The 16,188-nt window shown below is 34.0% G+C and overlaps 1 long non-coding RNA gene across 2 annotated transcripts in view; it reads right to left on the bottom strand.

Moving 5' to 3' along the window:
- Nucleotides 1-214: 214 nt before the first annotated feature.
- Nucleotides 215-16,188, bottom strand: part of LOC141380727 (uncharacterized) — a 143,058-nt gene continuing 127,084 nt past the window's right edge. The window contains exons 3-5 of one of the 2 annotated variants that reach the window (XR_012399456.1): nt 10,879-11,131; nt 1,633-1,751; nt 215-718 (exon numbers count right to left, since the gene is read on the bottom strand). This is a non-coding gene — a long non-coding RNA (uncharacterized lncRNA). The remainder of the gene's footprint in view (nt 719-1,632; nt 1,752-10,878; nt 11,132-16,188) is intronic. The other variant, XR_012399455.1, reaches the window with a different exon arrangement.

The raw sequence follows: 16,188 nt of genomic DNA, 5'->3' as shown, positions 1-16,188 counted from the left end.
TATATATATATATATTGCTAATTTTGACTTTAAAATGGTTTAAAAAATAACAGCTTTTATTCTAGCCAAAATAAAACAAATAATACTTTATGCAGAAGTAAAAATACAGAAAACATTGTAAAAAAAAGGCTTGCAGTTAAACAGCATATAGGAAATATTTTAAAAAAAGAAAAAGATTTACAGGAGGGCGAATGATTTTGACTTCAATGGATTATACAATGGATAAAATTTTATTCTCAATTGTATCTCATGTTGCATGATTGTGAAAGCTAATGAAAAAATAACAGAACAAGATTTGGAGGAAAGTATGCATTGCTCCACAAAATGTGTGGGTATTAAATTGAGAAATAATAGGTTAACCACAAATAGAGGTCAACCTAAATAAATGTGAGTGGTGGGCAGACATTCGGGAGCAAAGCAATTTTCAGAGCATGAAGCAGCAGCATGCAACCACATGCTTCCTTCTTGTTGTTGTTTTTTGATCGCATATAAGCTAAATGCTGTTAGATTGGTTGTGAATAAAAGCATGTCTGATTGGTCAGTGAAACACAGCAGTCACAAAAAAAAAAAAAAAAAAAAAAAGTATAAAATCTTTTTTATCTTGTGCTAGCAGTCAAGCAGGACAAAGCAGCAGGGCTTTTGTGTTGGATCTTGGCGAGTGGTGCCGCTCTCTGTGCCGCCTCTGTTCACAGCCTCACTCCCACTGAAAATGAACCAACTGCAGAGAGAATCAAAAAGAGATGTTCAAGGTGATAAAATTTTAACACACAAAATTATGTTAAAATAGCTTTGCTAGTCTAGATATAATGAAGATATAAAATGTCGCCTCATTAAACAAAAACTAAACAAAAACTAATTTTATTAAGCAGCTATATTCATTAAATTAATAGTGTGACATCTGCAGGAAAAGAAAAATAATACATTTACATTCTAATGAAGTGTTGCAAAAATAAAATAACAATAATTGTATTGTTCTCTTGATTAAAACTATTTAATATATTTCCCTAACATATTCATTGGAATGTAGTGGAGTGTAATGGAGTGGCCAGCTCAATGCCCTGACCTGAATGCAAGTAAAAACTAAAAATTCACATGATTTTTAGGAGATAGTTTGTTCGTTATTGGCTGAAATACCTGTTCTCGAGTGCCAGAGGTTTCCTCAAACACTAGTCATTGTCATTTAGATTTTTTTTTTTTCCAACAGAAAATGAAAGTTGATTAGAATAACAAATTATATAATTTATTGCAAGTGAAAATCTGGGGTATTCAATTAAAATTGATTTCTGAACTCCTCTGAAGTGAGAACATATGCATTGTCATTCATTCATTTTTGGCTTAGTCCCTTTATTAATCAAGGGTCACCACAGCAGTGTGAACCATCAACTAAAAATGAAAATAAACATTTATTTCTATTTTGCAATGTGCATTGATTTTGTAATTACATCAGTAGTTTATAGTAGATGTTAATCAGTAGTTTTCAGAATACTATAAATTGTAAAAGCAGAAAAAGTGAATTTCAGTGGTCACTCAATCTTTCCATAGCTGTATACACACAACTTAAAAGGATATAATTCAAGGACGCTTTAATTTTTAAACTGCATTTCTGCAAAATCACTTTTAATATTCACTTACTAATGGAAGCATTGCAAGCCCGTTTCCTTTTCACTCTGCTTAACACAGGAAAGGTGAAGAGAAGTGGTCCATGAAAACCAGTATTGACAGGTGAGGGGCACCTCCGTCTACAACAAGGTCTGGAAAAGGTCATTGGAAGCATGTGGCATTCAGAGTGGCACTCAGCCAAATGCCTCTCACACACATAAATGACCAGAGAAGTGCATTTCAGCGGCTTCTAGAGTACAAACTGGTAGTTGGCAAATAATTCCATCTTATGTGCCTAAATATATGAAGAGAGATGTAATATTTTGTCTATTGTAGGGCAAGACTCATTAATTCCGAAGTTTTTTGGTTGATATTAATTGTTTTATATGCTCATAAATGTATTCTCATAGCTTGATAATGTTTTGAATAATCCACTAAAGGCATATGGTCTGTTTTGAGGATGTTTTTTGGTATACCTTTCTGGATTTTAAGGAATCTTAAACCTTGGAGGATGAGAAAGCTCTCAGATTTTACCTACAATATCCTTATTTGTCTTCAAACGATGAACAAATGTTTTAGGGAAGTTGGGAATGAAATGACGGTGAGTAAATATGAACAATTTTCATTTTTAACTATTTCTTTAACACTGGTGTTTTAGACTGTGTGCATTGGCTACTTTGCTGACCAGCTTAGCTGTAGTGAACTAGATTGTGTGTCTGGGCTATACCTTGCCAAATGGCTTAACACTAGTGGATTATGGCTATGTGTACCTGGGCTACCTTGTCAAACATTTAGGCACTAATATAGCACAATATGTGTCCTAGTTACAAAAGAATATCACGTTGCAGGCTTATGGAAGCATATATTCCAGAAACCACCTGTGCAAGTTTAAATGAGAACCTTTATAAGGCCATTGCCATAACTGTCATCATGAATGCTTGTTGGCTTCCTGAAGTGAAATGGCAATTTATAAATAAAACCCAGAGAAAAAGACACACATACTATGGAACAAAGAGCCTACACCCTTATTGACTCATTCAACCTGTTCAAACGGACCCAGATGGGTAAAAACAGATCCTGAATCCTACCTCTCTTCACAAACACACACCACAACATCGCACAATAATCAAACCAACACAAAAACATGTATTACATTATTTTACACATTATTTTTTTAAGCATTATTTTTATTTGTGTTGTTTTTGGGTGATATTCGAAAATGTGCTTGCAGAAAAAGCAATGATGTATTTAAATGTTGTGGAGCAAGCCCAATGGCTGCTAAAGCTACAGCAACCAATCATGTGTGCCATGTCGTTAGAAGCATATTGAATAGGACTTGAACAAATTACTTCTACTTCACGACAGATGTTGCATTTAAACTTCTAAATTGTTTCATTCAAAAAGGGATTTTAATCATTTTAAAAAGTGTTTAATATTATTATAATTATGGTAACACTTTTACACACTATGAATCATTTATTAAGCATTACAAATTAGTTCATTTATTATCTGTTAAGCATTAACTCTACATTAACAGATGTTAGTAAGCAGTTCACAAATACATTAATGATTGTGTTTCCATACTTTGTTAATGACTCCATTTTCATAACTAAATTAAGTATTGCATTATTTACAAACCAGTTATTTAAGTATATTTGCTGTTTTTTAAGAACATTCAGAATGCTTAAGTAAATTATTAATAAGCTATTCAAATTACTATTTGCATATATAATTATTCAGGCATGTAGTAATAGTTACTTTATATGTTAAAACTTCTTAGCCAGCGTGAGGACGTTCAGGGTTTATTTTGAATCCTCGTTATTTGAGTCCTCAGAACCACATTCCTTCAAGCACATTTAGTCCAGTGACATAATAGTGTTGAATTATGAATGGTTTTTCACTGTTTCTTCTGGAGACCTGTTGTTTACATTGTTTACTTATGTGCAAAAACAGCGTCTTTGTAGTAAAAAGCAAAACGATGAGACCACGAACATAATAAAAAGTCAAAGTTATAGTTACTAAAATCTAAACAAAGCAGTCCAGTGTTTTGATGTTCTGCATACGATGTCTGTCAGTCACTTGCTTCCTAGTTTGACTAATGGAGAATTTAGCATATAGCTGCATGATTCTAACGACATATGGTGTAGTTTATTAATCTGTTGGACACGTTGTTTTATTGCACTCTTTGCGCTGTCACTGGTTCAGTGACCTGTCAATCATTACTGTGTGTCACGTGATGCACCTGCAGGCCTCCACAGCTTTATGCTAACAGTTCAAGCTAACAGCAGAACATCCGGTTTGCAATAACAAAACAAAGAAAATGGATCGTCAAAAGTTTTACTTTGCTGAAAGGAGTTTGAGAGATTGTTTGAAGCGATGAGGAGTTATATTTCTAAGAGAGAGCTGATACAAAGATGATGTAGATGAAGACTAACTTTTGGTATTTTCAAATGGTGAGTTTAAAACTCTCAAATTATAATACATAATAAATGTTTTATTAACTCAGCTTTATGCAGTTTTGTGACCAAACAAAATCGAACGATCCAAGATGAAGACTATTTATGCTTTGTAAATGCCTTGTAAATGACAATTAAAGGCTCAGTTATATTCTAAAGCAGGAAAAAAAGAGATTCAGTTTTTATATCTTTATTAATTTCTAATCATTTCCAGATACACAAATGAAGCTGTATGAAATGAAGAGATAAATCCTTGCATTCTTATGTAAAAATAAAATTACTGTACAGATTAAACATTAAAATGTAGCATCATAATATATTGTTATATTATTTTAGTGCTCTTATTTTGACACACCTGTTATTCAGCAAATATTTGTAATGTAATGTGTATTTATATAGCTCATTTATTGTGCATGGCCATACACTCAAAGCGCTTCACAATCATGAGAGGGGGTCTCTCCAGTGTGCAGCATCCACTTGGATGATGTGACAGCAGCCAGGACAACAGCGCCAGTGCGCTCACCACACACCAGATGTAGGTGAGACATTGATGAAGCTAATTCGGTGGAAAGGAATGGTGGCTAAAGGCCAATGGAGGGAATTTAGCCAGAACACCAGGGTTAGACCCCTACTCTTTACGAGAAGTGCCATGGGATTTTTATTGACCACAGAGTCAGAACCTCGGTTTAACGTCTCTTTCGAAAGACGGCACTTACTGGCAGTATGGTGCCCCCTTCACTTTAACTGGGGCATTAAAACCTCTCTAACACCACTTCCAACAGCAACCTAGTGTTCCAATGTGGTCTCCCTTCCAGGTAGTGACCAGACTCAGCCCTGCTTAGCTTCAGTGAGTAACCGGTGTTGGGCTGCAGGGTGATATGACTGTGGCATGTTTAAACTTTACAGTCATTGAATTTAGATAAGTTTGTAAAGATTTATTGTTCATTTGATACTAATTCTTTAATTGTCCTTTATAAAGGATTTACAAAGCATAAATAGCCCTTGCTTTAAATTCAATTTAGATATGAAGCATATAAATGATTCATAGTGTGTAGTTATTTTAAAGTGTTGACATTATCATTTATTTTTTCTTTGCAGACGAAATCCCAACTAATCTCCTAATCTTTCTAGAATGATTACTTATTTCCGAATATATCTCGAAACACATGTACAGTATATTGCGGTATACTAATATCATGCCACCCTAGCATTGTCATGATAATATTTACCTAATTAAATTCTCAGAATCCTGTGCTTAAACTTAAATCACATACTAAACTAAACATCAATCATAGTGTATTTTGGTCTGAAAAGTTTCAGATATGAAGACACAACATAACCCAATGCCATAAAAAAATCTGCAGATGTTCTATTCAAGATACAGACCCTACTGTAAGAACTTGGCATTGAGGACACTGAGGTGATTTTGATGCCCAAGAAGCAGGTGGTGTGCTGCCAAAAAGGCCAATAAATGCAGCACCCAAGACACTGGCATGGATGAGCATTTATTAGGAAGTGTTCCCATGTCAAAGCCACTGCCAGCATCTACAGCTCAGTGGTTTGCTTCGCCAGCTTTGAACTGCACTAATTAAGCTGACTGTCTTTATAAACAACACCTCTGTCATCTCAGTGTTAAATTGTTGTTGTTTGACTTACTCTCTCCCATGTGCACAGACACCCACAGTATATGTAATAAGATATTTATCAGTTAACTCAGCTGGAAATGCAAACATCCCATCTCTGAGGAGCCATTAAAACATTTATCTGTTTAAGCATCCCAAAAACTAAAACATAGATTCAATTATTGGATTTTTTGGCGGGACTGTTTGTGATTCCAACCAATGGAACAACAACTAAGAAAAGTCGAAATGTTGATTGATATTATTCAGTTAAAAGCTTTCTGATTTTACATTTATTATTTTCCATCTGCACGTATGAATTAAATTGTACAACATATCTTTTTTTGTTTGTTTGTTTTTTAATAAACACTGTTTTTTAGAGCTTTTTACTTATTACTCTGAAAAACTCTGAAAAAAAATATTAACAACACTGACAATTTTTTTTTAAAATTAGAATACTAAAATTATTTATACAATTGTAATTTATTTTAGCATTTTAATCAAACAAAAGCAGCTTTAAAAACATAAACCCACAAATATATGTTTCTGTATATACACTCATTGGCCACTTTATTAGGTACACCTTACTAGTACTGGGTTGGAACCTCTTTTTCCTTCAGAACTGCTTTAATCCTTAGTGGTATAGATTCAACAAGGTACTGGAAATATTCCTCTAAGATTTTTTTCCGTATTGACAAGATAGCATCACGCAATTGCTGCAGATTTGTCTGCTGCACATCCATGATGCGAATCTTCTGTTCCATCACATACCAAAGGGGCTCTTTTGGATTGAGATCTGGTGACTGTGGAGGCTATTTGAGTACAGTAAACTCATTGTCAAGTTAAAAAAAAAAAAAAAACAGATATGATTTGCGCTTTGACATGGCGTATTATCCTGCTGGAAGTAGCCATCAGAAGATGGGTACACTGTGGTCATAAAGAGATGGACATGATCAGCAACAATACTCAGGTAGGCTGTGGCATTGACACAATGCTCAATTGGCACTAATAGGCCAAAGTGTGGCAAGAAATCCCCTACATCACTACACCACCATCAGCAGCCTAAACCAATGATACATGGCAGGATGAAGCCATGCTTTCAGGTTGTTGACGCAAAATTCTGACCCAACCATCCAAATGTCGCAGCAGATATCAGAGACTCATCAGACAAGGCATTGTTCTATTTTCAATTTTGGTGAGCCTCTGCGAATTGTAGCCTCAGTTTCCTGTTCTTAGCTGACAGGAGTGGCACCCGGTGTGGTTACCTCAGTTACCTGATAAAATGTCTGGTGACAGACATATATATATACCTATTCATATTCATCTGTATAGTGAGATATAGTGAGAGTCTTTCTTTTTTGAACAAAGCATGTATGAAAGTTGAATGACCTACTTGTGTCATCTACTAAATAATGCTCTTTGCAAAAAGTTCATAATTCCACTCCTTTCTATACTATAATCGAGATTTTATTTATTTATTTTTTTTTTTTTTTGTCGGTTCTACAAGATGCAGATGTGTAAATAAAATCAAGCATCAAGTGATTTTCATTTTAGAGATTTCTGAGAAGTGAGGTGTAAAAAGTTGCAGCAAACAATGAAGCAATGTTATAGACTCAATTCTACAAAGGTTAAGCATAGTCCAGCACATTAAACAGCCTTGCTGTGATTCTGACTGATGAACTGTGCTTGAGAGTCCCAGACGGCGGACACTGTGTGCAGGTTGGGGGGGAGGGCTGTTTTTTGATGGGGTGGAACTGCCACTTGATTCGCTCCCTTCTGATTTCCTGTGTGCTTATATTTGTAGATTTATGTAAACACGACATGCCGTAAAGAGATGTGAGAACTTCTTCCATGCTTTATGTGTGATTCTAAACATTATAAAATGAACAGGAACATCACAACAAATGCATTACTGAATGTCTCACCCACAACTTACATTTCAGCATATTTTAAGGAAAGTTCTGAGTTCTGAAAAGACCTCCCCTTTGTAAAAAGGAGAAGATGGGGTGGAAAGGGGGGATTCTTCCAAAACAAAGAGAAGGCAGTAGGCAGTCTTGTCTGTGCCTTTAAAGCAAATGAGCTAGTTCTCCCCACCCATCATTCCCATGTAAATTTCAGAGTGTGTCTCCATCTCCTGCTGTGTTAGATAAACAGCACAGTGACAGACAAGAGGGAAGCAGATCTCACGTAATGTTTGTGTGAAATACTACAGTAAAAGCTTTCCCAAAGATCATTTGATGTATTTGTTGTGGAGTTAATCCAAGCCTTTCTGCAACGATGAGTCACACACAATTTCGTTACAATGTTCACGCTCACACAGTGTGTGCATTTAACTTTGCACCGCTTTTGCATGCAAATGTGACAGGATACACATTTATATCCACTGCTGTATGGATATCAGTTATTTTAATGTACAAAATAAACCTGATTTAATGTTCACAAACCGGGATGGAAGTGTGTTCTTTTATAACTGTACTGACATGCGCCTGTGGTGATAAAGTAAAATCACTGTAATTCACAAACATGCAGCGTTTTAAAACTGTTTTAAATTTGTAAAACTCATTCTTGATCATATTTGATGATGACTGATGATCACATCGAGTTCAACAGATCTGTTAATCCTGTTTGCTTTGCGCATGTCCTTGTTGATATGATTATGCACGTTACTATGGAGACATGTAAATGCGCGGCTGTCACTCAATTCTGTGGGTCTCAAAACAAGAGGGATTTGGATGCTTTTTTAACCTCAGGAAATTTAATAAAAGAGACTATTGTGTTTATTTCTCTCCAATACGACCGTGGACACACTATTTCTACACAGTTCTTTCCAAAGAGCTTACAAAAGACTTAGAAAAACTTAAAAAAAACAACCTTTTATTGTTAAATATTGAAATTTACCCTTCCTACAGTCAACTGTATAAAAGCTAAGATCTACCTAAATTCACCATAATGTCTTAATGACAGAGATTGCTAGAAATATGTCTACCAATTATGCATAAGAAGAGAAAGCAGCCCAAGCATGTGCATGCAAAAAGTACAAATAACACAGGGAGACTTAAACCTATAGAGTCCAATCCTTCACTCGTAATGCCTTTCAAATTATGCACAGGTAAGCACTCGCCTCAGGCCATTTGCGAGCGAGGTTGGAAAACAGTGTCCAGAAGCAAATCCAACGGGTCCAATTATGGTTTTTTGCAGGCCTGTTCCTTCAGTTGTGCTGTGAGTTTCTGAGGCCTCAGTCCCGCTAATCTGCATATGACCTGCAGTTTTATGTGTTTGTGCTTAGAATATTAGCATACCACTTGGTTACTGCTGACGATGGATGGGAAATATGTCTACAGCCCATGCAAATTAATTTGATTAAACAGGCCTCTAATGGATTTAGTTGAGTAAACGCAACAAAATGGTGTTGGGTTTATTAGACAGTGCATTATTGAAAGATAACTTCATTTATTTAGTATTTGGGATAAGCATAACACATTTTAAAGAGTAATTCATACAAAAATTATAAAAATTAAAATAAATCTTTGTCATTCCAAACGGTTTGTTCTGTTATAAGATGGAAAATATGACAGTTTAATATTTAACTTAAAAAATGTATATATATATATATATATATATATATATATATATATATATATATATATATATATATATATATATATATATATATACACACACACACAAAACAATTCTGTCTGGTGCTGGAATCTTATTGGCTGATAGCTGTGCGATGTTCTGTAATATCAGGACTCGTACAGCCTCATCACCTTTGTATATTACTACGCCCACATAGAGTGACAGCAGAACAATAAACTCACTACAGTTTGAGAAATATTGCAGCTGTTGGACAGTGATGTACTTTGAGGCTTTTTTAGTTGAGGATGTAGTTTTTTAGATTGCAACTATGCAGTTTATTTATAATGACATTGCCTTTTGTAAATATTCATAATTTTGGTGATTCTGCGCGTCGGCAGCCATCAGCCTGTCATTGAGCGGTTGATGTTCCACCACTAGATTGCGACAGAGACCGCATAATATGTCCATAGGGAAGAAAAACAGCATTTCTCAGCGTAAGTTTCTAACTTAAAACTACAGCTGAACAAATCATTACAGAACAGGTGACATTCTAAGTCGATCGCTCTCTCTTTTGTATTCTGTAGTGCTGTATTTATAACACAGTAATCTGGTGGTGTTTGCTTTGCTTTGACTTCTTCTGGGGTTAATTTTTGTGAAATCCCGACTTATTACAAGAGAGAAATACGGGGAAATCTTAGATGGATGGCATTTCATGCCATTCAACCTTATAAATTTAAAATGTCAGCAAAATCATCTATTTTGCCATCATTTAATGAATTATGCTATAGAATCATTCAAATTCTAGCTCTAAAATGATGTCTGTGATGTAACCATGCTTGATTTTCTTTTTTATATACATGATTATGTCATCGAACTGTTGTATAAACCCAATATTACACTCATAGCAGTGCAATATGGCTGTATATCGTCAAAGGTGAGACACTGAGGCACTCGACATTGGGCTTTGAGCCTATATGCACCCCTCCCACCAGTGCTGATATACAGCCATATCACACTGCTATAAGTGTGATTTTGCTCATATATGTTATTATATTAAACATGTTAATGATATTTCAGCTTTATATTAATGCCAAGTTAACAAATTAAATTATTATTATTATCATTATTATTATTACTATTATATAATAATAATAATAATAATAATAATAATAATAATAATAAAAACTACATAAGTAAAATAAAAAAGGAACATCTTATGATTTTAGTTTTACTATCAGGGTTTTAAAAATGATTACATTATATATTATATTATATTATGTTATATTATATTATATTATATTATATTATATTATATTATAAATTATATTATAATATGATAATCTTTTTATGAAAACAACAAAAAGAAAGATTTAATGATTATTATTTCACTCTGACTATATGTAGAAGAGTTGGTACATTTTTCAAAACTTCTGTACTCTGAAACCTAAACTATAAATTATGTCATATGGGTTTAGGATGACACGAGGGAGAGTAAACAGGCAGACTTTTCCTTTAAAACCAGGAATCAACCACCCAAAAGAAAGAACAGAATAATGTCAACATGTTTTCCAAACAATCTACAACCTGCAATCAAATGGTTGGCTCGAGAAGCGAAAAATACCTGCCTGTCAAAGACAGCTGCTGTTATCCTTATGCGTGGAGATCTTTTCCAGCCCGGAGTGCTGGTGTTTGCTGAAAGCAAGGAAAGGCAGACAAAAGACACCTCTGCTTGGCATTTCCAGTGGTGTCAATCACAGGAAGGGCTTTCAGAGTTGCTTGTTTACACGAGGGATGGTGCAATCACACTCAATTCTCAGCAAGCGCACATCGCTGCTCTGTAGCACGAATGCACGAACCCCTGCACGTTTCCACTGCATCCTAAAGATCAAAAACACACAAGATGCAAAATTAAGATGCTTTTTTAAGTCCAAACTGGCATTCATGGTTGGAAATCCTCTTAGGCTGACGACAGAAACTTGATTACTAATAGTTTTAAAATAAACCAGGCTGTCTAGACTGTTGTTTAGTCTTATTATGGAGTGACAAAATTTAGATTTTATAAAGCTGATATAAAAATGTAAAGCTTGCAGTTTGTCACTTCTGCCAAAATGGATCTATAATTTCTTTTTACATCACCTCACACTATAGTTTTTCATCACATCATAACCAATCAAATGCTCTCCATAATCTGATAGGCCCCTCCCTCCACTTAAGCTCAATTACTTTCACAGCTGGCGGAGCGATGAAATACTATTGGCTGTTTTTAAAAAGAGGAGGAGCTACACTTTATTCCACTCTCTTTTCGTGTTTCAGTTGAGATTATGACAAACACTGAATAAAATGCATATTTTAAAGCACTTCACGGGATCTTCAAAGTTTATTAAAAAGTCTTTTGTAGATGAAGGATTTTTTAAGGGGAGGATTTTTCCCCAATAACAGCACTCTCTGTATTTATTTACACCAGACCCTTTTTTATAAACAATCCATAAACAGGTGCAGGTTAGTAAGTTTGACAAACCACCTGTAGGAGACACACTCTCCCCACTTTAAATACACCAGACACTTTATCAACAATCCGTGTTTTTGGAAATATTGTGCTTAATTCTTGATGTGCTTCACGCAGGTGAGTGGACATGACAAACCACCTGTAGGTGACACTCTTTTCCTCTCCAAATGCACAAGACACCTTCTTATAAGCACCCCACGCATATAAATAAAGCATATCATGTGCTTCACAGGGCTGAGTGGGCTTGACAAACCACCTGTAAGACATGCTCTCTCTCTTCTCTGTATGCACCAAACACTTTCTTGTCAGCATGTCATGTTTCTGGTTAAAAAGGCACAATTCTTAAGCCCAGTCCAAATTGAAGAATTTGTATGGCTGGTTCTAGACAAAATCTTACTGTATCATGGGTAACAAATATGCCAGACTACACGCTGCTTTGCGATCATTCATCATGTGACTTCTAAAACTGTGTAATCTGGGCATTCAATGTGACATCACCACCACAAGCCTGAACCACAGATACAAGGCAGGATGGATCCACGCTTTCATGTTGTTGACGCCCAACTCTGACCCTAGCATTTGAATGTTGCAGCAGAAATTGAGACTCATCAGACCAGGCAACATTTTTCTAATCTTTATTGTTTATTTTGGTGAGCCTGTGCAAACTGTAGCTTCAGTTTCCTGTTCTTAGCTGACAGGAGTGGTACCTGGTGTGGTCTTCTGCCGCTGTAGCCAATCCGCCTCAAACTTTAAGAGATGCTCTTCTGCATACCTCGCTTATAACAAGTGGTTGTTTGAGTTTTTCTAGCATCAAGGCATTTGTGCACATAGAACTGCCACTCCCTGGACATTTTCTCTTTTTTGGACCATTCTCTGTAAACTCTAAAGATGGTTCGCATGAAAATCCCAGTAGATCAGCAGTTTCTGCAATACTCAGACCAGCCTGTCAAACACCAACAACCATGCCATGTTCAAAATCACTTAAATCACTTTTCTTTCCCATTCTGATGCTCGGTTCGAACTTCAGCAGATCGTTTTGACCATGTCTACATGCCTAAATGCATTGAGTTGATGCCATGATTAGAAATTTGTGTTATGAGCAGTTGGACAGGTGTACCTAATAAAGTGTACCTAACCACGGTGAGTGTATATTCCAATATATAACAAAGGTTTGAATTGTACACTGGTTACAATAATAAATACTCACATTTTTAATAAAAAAAAAAAAAAAAAAAAAACTGGCAAGACTAAACAACAGACTAATTTACAAGAGAGATTACAAGGATACAGGTTTGCATATTGAAGCAAGGTAAAAGACCACGTAATGTACCTGATCATCACAAAAACTACATTTCTGTGCTCCACATTTGTACCATATCTTCTATTACTTAAAAATGTCCTGGCAAGCACATTATAGCACATGATTTTGTTGTAACTTTTATTCCAGGTGGAACACAGGATTAGAGCAGCCTGATAACTGCTTATGCTCATGGCTGTTACAAAGAATATTTACTTCTATTTCTTTCAAAGTGCAACTGGGTGCAAGATGTCCAGGCAAACACTTGTGGGGGAAAAAAAGAAACATTAAAGAAAACCCTCCCTTCTTATGAACACATCAAAGTATGTACTATTGCTGTGGTTTCAAATGTATAACATGCATTATAGAATACATTACATGCAGCATTTAAAAGTATGCTTTATATATCTATATATATATATATATATATATATATATATATATATATATATATATATATATATATATATATATATAAAATTTCATGTAAAATAAATAGCACTGTATGAAGAAAATTGTCCAACAATGAAGATAAATTGCTCTCACACTATATGTATATTATTAAGATTTGTTTGTTCATTTTTGCTGTCACACCAAAGAACATTTTAAGATACTCTTCAGTAAAATTAAATTAATTTAAAATATAAAAAATTGTAAAACAAAACAAAAAAACGAAAAGAATAAAATAAAATATAAAATAAAATATAATCTGAAAACAAAATTAAAAATTAAATACAACTAAATTACATTAAATTATTGTAAAATAAAACAAAATAACAAAATAGAAAAAAATTAATAAAATATAAAAGAAATTAAAAATAAATTAAATTAAAATAAAACAATAACAAAATATAATAAAAATAAAATATTAAATAAAATTAAATAAATAAAAAAATGAATTAAATTAAAAATAAATTGAATTACAATAAAACTAAATAACATTAATATAATACAAAATAAAATAAAAAACTATAATAAAAATATAATATAAAATATAAAAATTAAATTAAATAAATTAAATTAATAAATGTGTGTCTTTTATGTTCTCAAACATGAGACCTATAGAATTAGAAGTGCATCAATTTAATTATATTTTTCATCAAAATTCATCAAGCACTTTTAATTCCAATTACCCCTACACAAATAGAGAACAACCTACAATTTTCCTAACGTCCTACCTAAAGCATACTTCATGGGCTCCCTTATCTGTCACAAGCATCTCAAAGCAACAACAAATGAAAGAAACAAACATCTAAATTGGTTTATTTACAAAAAAATAAACATTGATTAATTAACACAAATGAAAGGAAAAACTAAATGGACATCTGAGTTTATAAACTACATGATTAATTGTGGTGAAAACCAATTAAACAAAAGCAACAAAAGAAATATCAAACAAAAAGCAAAAACCAACTCGTTCTTCATACTAATGCAAACTAAGCTCAATGGAGGAAGTATCAGGTGACATGAAATCTGTTGATGGGACTGTAAAGATGGAGACATAGAATATAAATCCATATAAAATACATAAAATTGATGCAGAAATAGTATAAAACACCATGCAAGTGTTCTACCGGGAACATGTTACTTCTTTCCAGCCTTTAATTAACATTTTCAAAAGCAGCAAACACTAAGAAATTAGACCAAATTGCTTGTTTGTGATTGCTTTTTCTAATTCCTCACACTTTTAGGTAGCGCGTGATCAATCATAATTATTTAATTGCAAAAGCTTTTTGAAAAGTTCAACATCATACAAAGATGCCAAATGAGCTCCACTTCCCCAAAATATCACCTAAAACATCACCCAAATACGATTATTTTGATATTTTTTTCCTCAATGTGCTTTAATTGCTCTGTGTTTGCAAAGACTTGAAAGATTGACTGCAATCAAATGGCCTGAAGCCTGTAAGGGTTGCGATAAGAGAACATGAGGTGTCTAAAAACATGACTCATGAATGAGATCAAAGGCTTTACGGGAATATTTAAAAGGCAAATTGCATTTATGAGGTCTTAATAATTTGAACCTAAAACACACACACACACACACACACACACACACACACACACACATACAGGCATACATGGTTTATGAGGTCAATGTGACTTTTTGGTGGTTTACGGGGACATACCTTTGCCAACATCCTACGAACATAAAACTTGTGCCAAAAATTTTTATTTGAGCTACAAAAGGCAAACAACGCTTAAAAACAGCAATTTTAGTTTCACAACACACTCAAATTAACTTTGTGACATTTCACAGGCTTATGGGGCCAGACAAAATCATGGTTTACAAGGTCTGTTTACATGTTACACACAAACCTAGCCCCTTCATGGTTTAAGAGGACTGATTAACACATTTTACATATCATACTATTCTGCTATTGCAGTAAGGGTGACAACAGAACAGACTCTGGCTTTCCTCAGCTAGACCCCTGCTAAACCCATCTCAGTTGCTAAGGTTCTGCCTGTCACTTCTTAAATGACAAAATCCTATTTTGCTTATAATACACTTTTGATTTAACAAATCTGTAGGCTTATTGTGTTGTATCAGTTAAACAATCTGTTTAATGTACTGTTGAACAATGAGTGTGTATGGGTGTTTTCCAGTGATGGGTTGCAGCTGGAAGAACAACCGCAACATAAAACATATTCTGGATAAGTTGGCGGTTCATTTCACTGTGGAAACCCCTGATAAATAAAGGGAGTAAGCCGAAAAGAAAATAAATGAATGAATGATTACAGCTTATAAACAAACTAATGGTATTTTAAAATTTAATTAAGTCGTTCAACAGATTATTCTTTTTCAAATTTAAATATTTATACTAGAACACAACATGGTAGTGCACTAGAATACTGTCAAATACAAAACATTGCCACTCAATGACAGGAATAAAAAAAAAAAAACTTTTTATTTTTTTTTTGAAGTCCAGGAAAACAGCAGGGCAATTAAACATGTATATACATTTTATTATGAAATGCATAAACTATTATCACTCTGACAAGAACAAAAATTAGATGAATAAAAACAGATAAAAAAATAGATAAAAAGAAAAAAAGATAAAACTAGACATAAAAGTTTGATTCCACAAATTGAATGATACATACAGAATTATATGAACACAAAACAGATTA

This window comes from Danio rerio, chromosome 24 (genome assembly GCF_049306965.1).
Source record: "Danio rerio strain Tuebingen ecotype United States chromosome 24, GRCz12tu, whole genome shotgun sequence".
In the NCBI taxonomy this organism is placed as follows: domain Eukaryota; kingdom Metazoa; phylum Chordata; class Actinopteri; order Cypriniformes; family Danionidae; genus Danio; species Danio rerio.
This window is presented reverse-complemented; position numbering and strand designations above follow the sequence as displayed.